An 8425-nucleotide genomic window follows, 5' to 3' on the forward strand; every position below is an offset into this window, starting at 1 on the left:
AATTGCACAAGAGGGAAAATAAACATTTTGGGGAGGAAATTTTATATTTTGGAGAAATTCAAGAGAAAAGGATGAAGGAAAGAGAAAAAGAAAAAAAAAAAAAAAAAAGAAAAAGAAAAAAAAAAAAAAAGGAAAAATATATCTAGGGACTAGAGTTAAGGATTGTTTTACTTGGTCCATACTTCCACAAACTGTAAAGCTGTCAAAGAATAAGTCCATTGTTTAGTTATTCCAAGTTAGATCTGATATCACATCAAGTGTTGTAGGAGGCACAGTTCCTAAAAGTCTGTGTTTTCCTACAAGTGCAGTTTTGTCCTCCCTCCCTCCCACCTCCCAGTCCCTCCTCCCCCCCCCCCCAAAAAAAAAAAAAAAAAACGTAACAGAAATCTCACTGCTTGAAGTCCCCAGGATATCTAGTCCAAGACCCCAGGATATCATGGAGACCGTTACCAAACGCTTATATGCATCTCCAGTTACAGTGTCTTACTTCAACAAAGGCAGTACATTTCCAAGGAAGTATGCACTAGTTATCCTTCAACCTGTAGTCACTATCCAACAGAACATGTAATAGAAAGCTTGCTTTGCTGGAGAATAGATATTTCCTGCTAATGATTATTGCACATGCTCCTGTTTTGACAGAGCAAAATCACCCATTTCTGACAAGTAAACTGAAACGTCAATGTGTAATTTCCTATGCTAAGCTCTTGCCTGCACACCATTCTTAATATCTATAACCTGATGAAGAAACAAGGGGCTTCAGTAGAAAATGCTAGCAGAGCCCTGCAGCTGCTCTTGTCTGATTATACTACTTTGGCACCAGCCCATTATTAAAGATTTTTAACTGATGGTGATGGGCAGACCATTGTGCCGAACAGGCTGTTCTCAAGTGGCCAGTTTTCAGAACATGACCAACTTACAGCTCACGTGGTTCTCAAAATCTGTGGGAGTCAGACTGCACCAAGCATTTATTCTGGATGCCACTGTATTTCGAGGCATGCAATAATAGCTTTTCCAGCAGAAATACAGTATATCCCTAATGAATCCCACAGTGCTGATCTCACAGTAGCAGGGCACAGTGCTCAGTTATCTGATCAGCATAACCTAAGTACAGTAGTAAATTCTGAGAGAGAAAAAAAAAAAAAAAAAAAAAAAAGTGAACATTCTGTCTTCTTAACTCCATTGCAAGATAGCACATTTGAATAATAGCTTTAATTAAATTAAGTGAGTTTAATTAAGGTTGGGCTGGTTCAGGGAAGACAAAGCACTATTCAAGGCTTTTAAAATGCTTTATTTTCTTCCTGAGGAGTGTTTAGCTGTATAACATTCTAAAGTTATCTATTTCAACATTGCCAATCTAATAAGCCTCATTATTTTGCAACTTATAATAGCATGTGGTATCTGCTATAGGAAGGTTGTAATTAAAAGGTTAATGAAAATTAAGTATAATTTGACTTTTTAGCATGAAAAACGAAAACTTGGCAGTTTTTCTGTATAACCTGGTATGGTTATGTGCTATGCATATGTGGACACTTTTTTTTTTAACCTATACTGCTGTTAACATTCTTTTATGCAAATAATTGTCTATTTCTCTAAGGGTTTTTTATTAATTTTAAGAAATAATTAAACAAGAAACCAACTGTGGGAAAAAAAAAAAAAAAAAAAAAAAAAACACATCTGTATTAGTTTTGATTTTAAACAGTAAAAAAAAAATAGAAAGAAGGTTTCTATCAGGCAGGGGTTCTAACAGTAAATGAGAAACTTGGTAAAAGTTCATGAAGATGTTTGAGACTGGAGGACTGTTCAGAAAAGAAGGTTCAACAAGAGCTTACTAGTGTGCATAAATACCTGAAGGGAGGGTGCAGTGATGTTGGAGCCAGACTCTTCTCAGTGTTCTCCAGTGACATTACAAAAGTCACTGACAAAGTAACAAATTAAGACACAAAAATCCATCTGAGCACAAGAAAACAATTTTTTACTGCTAGAGTGGTTAAATACTGTAACTGATTGCCCAGGGAGGTTGTGGAGTCTCCATCAATCAAGATATTCAAAGTTCAACTGGGAATAACTATATCCAGTGCAGCCTGCTCTACATAACCCTGCTTGAGCAACCAAGCACTGGACTAGAAGATCTCAAGGGGTCACTTACAGTTTAAATAATTCTTCTATCCTGTGTTTCAAGTACAAGTAAGAATAACTGTATGAAGAGTGGTTCAAGGCCATCCCCCATGAAGGCTGGACAACAGCTGCAGAAGCCATGCCACTGAGGTACTGCAGAGTGGCAAGGAAATGATTAAGGAGCAATGTCAAAGGGGCAAGAAACTGAAGTGTTTGTTTCAGAGATCTTGTGGCATCTACCTCTTCTGTCAGAATGGGTATTTCCAAAGATGCAGTCCAAGTATTTGGTACAAACCATCACTCCTTCAGCTAGTCAAAGAATGTGTTTAAGATTTCTTCACTTGTAGATTTGACCAGTAAGAATGATACCAAGAGATGAAAAGATATCAAGAATAATCACTAATATTACATTAACTAATTTTTTTAAACAGTTTTTAACCGAATACAGAAACTTTCCTAATTTACAGTGAATGAGCAGTGGAATATTTGAGCTTTACTTGCAAGCAGATACAGTAGAACTAATATATGCAATATTTAGTAAAGGCTTAATATCACACAGAGTATCTATCTCCTGCATAAAATTCATATCTTTGCAATTTACATTTTATTGGTTATATTCATAGATGATCCAATTAAGAGAGTTATATTTTGTAACTGTACACCAGCTGAGGTAAAGGCATTGTTTAATATTCTGACCAAAGGGACTTCCTTCCATCTATTTCAGAGCATAGTGAAAAAAGTGGACGAGGAGAGGAGAGAAGAGGAGAGGAGAGGAGAGGAGAGGAGAGGAGAGGAGAGGAGAGGAGAGGAGAGGAGAGGAGAGGAGAGGAGAGGAGAGGAGAGGAGAGGAGAGGAGAGGAATATAAAAATTAAAAATAAAGAAAAAAAAAAGAAAAACAAAAAAAAAGAAAAAAAAAAAGAAAAAAGGGAAAAGAAAAAAAAAAAAAAAAAAGAAAAAAAAAAAGAAAAAAGGGAAAAGAAAACAGAAAAAAGAAAAAAGAAAAAAGAAAAAAGAAAAAAGAAAAAAGAAAAAAAAAAGAAAAAAGAAAAAAGAAAAAAGATTGGGATAAAATCAGTAACTTGCAGGAACTACTGATGCTAAAACTCAAATCAATATTGTTTAAAAAGTGAGAGAATGTAAATTCTTTTGATAAATTCAGTTTCATGGACTGCAAAATTTAAATTCAGATGTTCTACTCCACTGAAAATCTTGTATTGAGAAAGTTTAGGTCTTCCATAATGGTGTTAGCAATGTTCATCACACAGGAGTTGTGAAGATGACAAGGAAAGAGGATGAAGAAATTATTTCAAGAAAATGAGTCTATTGGAAGGGACACAAAGAAGTCAATTAAGTTTCCCAGTAGCAAACTAATCAGGAAACTCATTTGAAATACTGCAAAAAATCCTAAAAATAAAAAAATAAAAATAAAAATAAAAATAAAATAAAAATAAAAATAAAAATAAAAATAAAAATAAAAATAAAAATAAAAATAAAAATAAAAATAGAGAAAGAATATATTGGCCCAGTAGTTATTTTTTTTTTTTTCCTGGTACTGAATACCTATCTACCTTTCTTCTCATTTTAATACAACTGTCTGGCAATGGGCATACAGTCAAGGGTAATAGTACAGCTCCAGAGACTTGAAGAAAGAACAAAGTATCAAAATTTGTGTTGGGATAATTGAGTAGACATTTTTTTCTTTACTTTCCACTATTTCTATGGAGACATAGACTGATGAGACACACTAGATGTCTGTGTCCCTGCTCTGCTGCTACAGCATCACACTGTGTACTGAGCTGCAGGTACTTTCTTGCAGCTCAGAGCAGCTTGGCCCTTGAAATCAGCCTACAAAGCATTTCTGGAGACTCTCTCATTTCAAACATAATGTCAAGAGCATCAGACAAAAAATGTATGAATGCTAAAACAGTAACAAGTTTTAAAGATGTTCAGAAGACATATATCTTGGCATTATATCATCATGCCAAGGTGCTGAGTTTGGTGGGTGTCCCTGGGGTGGCAGGACCTGGCATCTGACGTCTATCCCACCACTCCAACAAGGTAGCAAGGCAACAGGGACAGACCCAGCCCTGGGCATCAGGCACCCCTCTGAAGACAGTTCTTGGGTGGGCCTGGCTCATCTTGGCCTATGACTGCACCCTCATAAGGCTTTTGTGAGCTGGACAGCTGGGATAACTGAAATTACAGTAGCCTGATCTACAGTTGCCTGGAAATGCAGAAATAACCTTATCAATTGAATGATAAAGTATGCTATTTATGTTTATTGAGTTTTCCTAAAAATGATTGTAAAAGGTAGATTGAAACTGAGTGGGACAAATGGAAGAGGAAATTAGTTCTTGCAAAGAATTCTTTCTGTGAGTGAGCCAGCTGCTGGTATGGTAGAAATTCATTAGTGGAAATTGGTTAATAAAATGCATTACAGACAAGCAACAGAAATAATTTCTTGGGTTTCAAATTAAGCCAAAGAATTCTATTCTAGAGAATGTGATTTTTTTCCATCTGTATTTATTTGTAATATTGAGCCACTGGTCATTGCTTCTGGTTGTAATTTCACCAATGAAAAAGGGAAAGATAACTCTTGAACAGTTATGTAAAATGAGAGCTATTTCCACTGTAGGAGAGAGAAAAGCGAACCACTAAAGCTATTTTCTGTATATACTTCAAATATGAATAAATCACCCTGAAAAATAAAAATAATAGTAAGCAGGTCCCCTCCTTAGCTCAAGCTTGAAGTTCTTGGAGGATCTATTACAATTGTTTAGTATTCTTCTGGTTTTGTTTGATCTTTTTTGTTCAAATTTATGTTATAATATCTCTCATAGTCAAGTATCAGTCCTTTGTTATTGTAGGTTATATAGAGAAAATTAATAAATAGTACATACCTAATTCTAGCAACCTAGGTATCTAAATACCTAGACCCTACAATCTAGGGCCTAACTTACATAAGAACATTAATTTCAGTATAAATCAATATATATCATCTTTTTGTGCAAAATCCCTTTGATATTTACATGCTGATAACCTTTTATAATTTTTTTTGAGTTTTATTTTCTACTCTAAATACTCCATAGCCATATTTCAAAATCAATAATCTACTAAAAGATTTGTGTTGATGTACTTCTATTTTAAATACATATTTCAAAACTTTTCTCACTGTACTCCCTATCTCAGTAGCTAGTTGCTAACTACTTATTCTCTACTGTTTTGCTTTTTTCTTAATAAAGTAACTCTGTCCTACATAAGTGCTGGTGTACCATTATGATCCAGTTGTGACTTCATCTTTATAGCAAGTTCATGGACTCTAAGCTTTTTTCTGTCAAGAAATACTGAAGTATCTTCCCTAACAAGAGATACCAAGTTTAGCAAAGGGTCCTACAAGAAAGGTGAGAGGGACTCCTTATCGGCTAGTATAGTGATAGGAGAAGGAGTAATGTTTTTACATAAAAGAGGTTAGTTTTATGTTAGATATAAGGAAGAAATTCATTTCTGTCAAGATGGTGAGGCACTGGCACAGGTTGCCCCAAGAAGCTGTGGATGCCCCATCCCTGGAAGTGTTCAAGATCAAGCTGGATGGGGCTTCAAGCAACCTGGTCTAGTGGAAGGTGTCCCTGTGCGTGGCAGGGGGAGTGGAACTACATGATCTTTAAGGTCCTGCAAGTGCAGGATCCTTCTACTAGGGAGGAATACCCCATGCGCCAGTACAGGTTTGGGGCTGACCTGCTGGAAAGCAGCTCTGTGGAGAAGGACTTGGGAGTCCTGGTGGACCATGAGTCCGGGTTAACCATGGGCCAGTGATATGCCCTTGTGGCCAAGAAGGCTCAGTTCTGGGCTCCCCAGTACAGAGGGACATGGAGCTACTGGAGCGAGTCCAGCAGAGGGCTACGAAGATGTTTAAGGGACTGAAGCATCTGTAATACCAGGAGAGGCTGAGAAAGCTGGGCCTATTTAGTTTTGAGAAGAGAAGACTAAGAGAGGATCTTATTAATTTGTATAACATCTGAAGGGAGGGTGTCAAGAGGGTAGGGGTAGACTCTTCAGCAGTGTCCAGCAACAGGACAAGAGGCAATGGGCATAAACTAAAATGCAGTAAGTTCCAGCTGAATATGAGAAAATGCTTCTTTACTGTGAGGCTGACAGAGCACTGGAACAGATTGACCAGAGAGGCTGTGGAGTCTCCTTCTCTGGAGGTATTCAAAACCCGCCCTGATGTGATCCTCTGCAGTATGCTGTAGGTGACCCTGTGTGGCTGGGGGGGGTGGAGCCAAACGATCTCTAGAGGTCCATTCCTACCTTAACCTTTCTGTGATTCTGTAATTATGATCCTTCCAACCCAAGCCATTCTATGACATGATATGTCCACATATATAAACCACTAGTAGGCTATGGTGTTTTCTCTCAGGTGGGCAGCAGAGCTCTACCACAACTGCTCTCTCATTTCCCCTTCTCAGAGGGAAAGAGGGAAAAAATACAATGAAAAGGGCTCAAGGGTTGAGATAAAGACAAGGATGTCACTCTATCATGTCGGTCAAAACAGACGCAGCGTAGGGAGATTTAAGAAATTTCTTGCCTATTACTAACAAGCTAAAGAAGAAACAAAAACAAACTATAAATGCCTTCCCCCCATCCACCCTCATCCACCTCCTCCCCTCAAGCAGCACAGGAGAATGGGAAAAAGGAGTTGCCTCTGCCGCTCCTTCACGGTCCCTCTCTGCCCCTGCTCCACGTGGGGTCCCTCCCACAGGACGCCAACCTTCCCGAACTGAGCCTGCAGGGGCTTCCCACAGGGAGCAGCTCTTCAAGAACTGATCCCATATGGAGCAGTACCACGGGGTCCATGCCCCAGGAGCAAACTGCTCCAGCACGGGTTCCCCATGAGCAGCAGCTCCTGCCAGGTCTCCTACTCCTGCATGGGCTCCTCTCAATCGGCTGCAGCTCCAGCATATAATTTGTTCCAGTGGGAGTTTTCCACAAGCCGCAGCCTCCTTCAGAGCAGATCCAATGTGGTCTCCTCCACAGGCTGCAGGGTGGAAATCTGTTCCGCTGTGGTACAGCATGAGCCCAGGGGGACATGGGCCTCTCCATAGGTCGCACACAAACTTCTGTTCAAGTGCCTGGAGTCCCCTCCTACACTGACTTTGGGGTTTGCAAGGCTGGTTTTCTCTCCTCACTCTTCCAGCTGCTGTTGTACAGCAAATTTTTCCCCTTTCATAAATATACTCTCACAGAGGCAAAATCAACTTCACTTACTGGCTCAGCTCTGGACAGTGGCAGGTCCCTTTGGAGCTGGCTGAAACTGGACCTTATCTAACACAGTGCAGCTTCTGGATTCTTCTCACAGAAGCCACTCTTGCAGTCCCCCCCTATAAAAACTTTGCCACATAAACCCACTACTTAGACAAATGAAAAAGAAAAGGTTTATTTCCTGGGTCATGTGTCCTTGAAGCTACGACAAAAACTCTAAAGCAAAAAAATAGCCTCTCAGTCATTTCCTATATATATATATACACTCTGAGAAAGATTTCCCCAGCAGATCATGAAACATGCCTACACAGGCAATAGCAGCCAGTGACTATTAGGAAAGTACCTTGGAAGATCAACTCTCTTCAATACATTGCACACACAACTGGGGGAGCAGCTTTGGGCCACTGTGGTGGTTTTACTTGGGTAGGCAGCCAAGTTCCACCACAGCCACTCTCTCACTCCCTCTCCTCAAAGAGGAAGAAGAAGAAAATATGACACAAAGAGCTCAAGGTTTGAGACAAGGATGATTTAATTAAAGGGAAAGGGGGGGAGGGGGAGGGGGGAAGGGGAAGGGGTGGAAGGAAAGAAAAGAAGAAAAGAAGAAAAAAAGAAAAGAAGAAAAAAAGAAAAGAAGAAAAGAAGAAAAACAAAAAAAAAAAAAAAAAGAAAAAAAAGAAAAGAAAAAGCAAAGGCCACACAAGCACACAGAGAGTAAAGCAGTTAGTTACTCTACTTCTCATCAATGAGCGATGTTCAGTCATGCCCTGGGAAGTAGGGCCTCAATACACGTAGCAGTGGTTCAGGAGAACAGATGCTTCCACAAGAGTTGTCCTCCTCCCCCCCATCCCCTTTCCCACTTTTTATTGCTGAGTGTGACATCATATGACATGGAATATCTCTTTGGTTGGTTTAAGTCAGCTGCCCTGGTGATGTCCCTTCCCCACCCCCAGACAGCTGGCCCACCCCCAGCCTGCTGGCTCCTGGGGGCTTGGAAGGAGTCCTGATGTGGTGCCGGTATTGTGCAGCAATAGACACAACACTGGTGTGATG

Source organism: Aythya fuligula, chromosome 2 (assembly GCF_009819795.1).
Source record: "Aythya fuligula isolate bAytFul2 chromosome 2, bAytFul2.pri, whole genome shotgun sequence".
NCBI lineage: Eukaryota > Metazoa > Chordata > Aves > Anseriformes > Anatidae > Aythya > Aythya fuligula.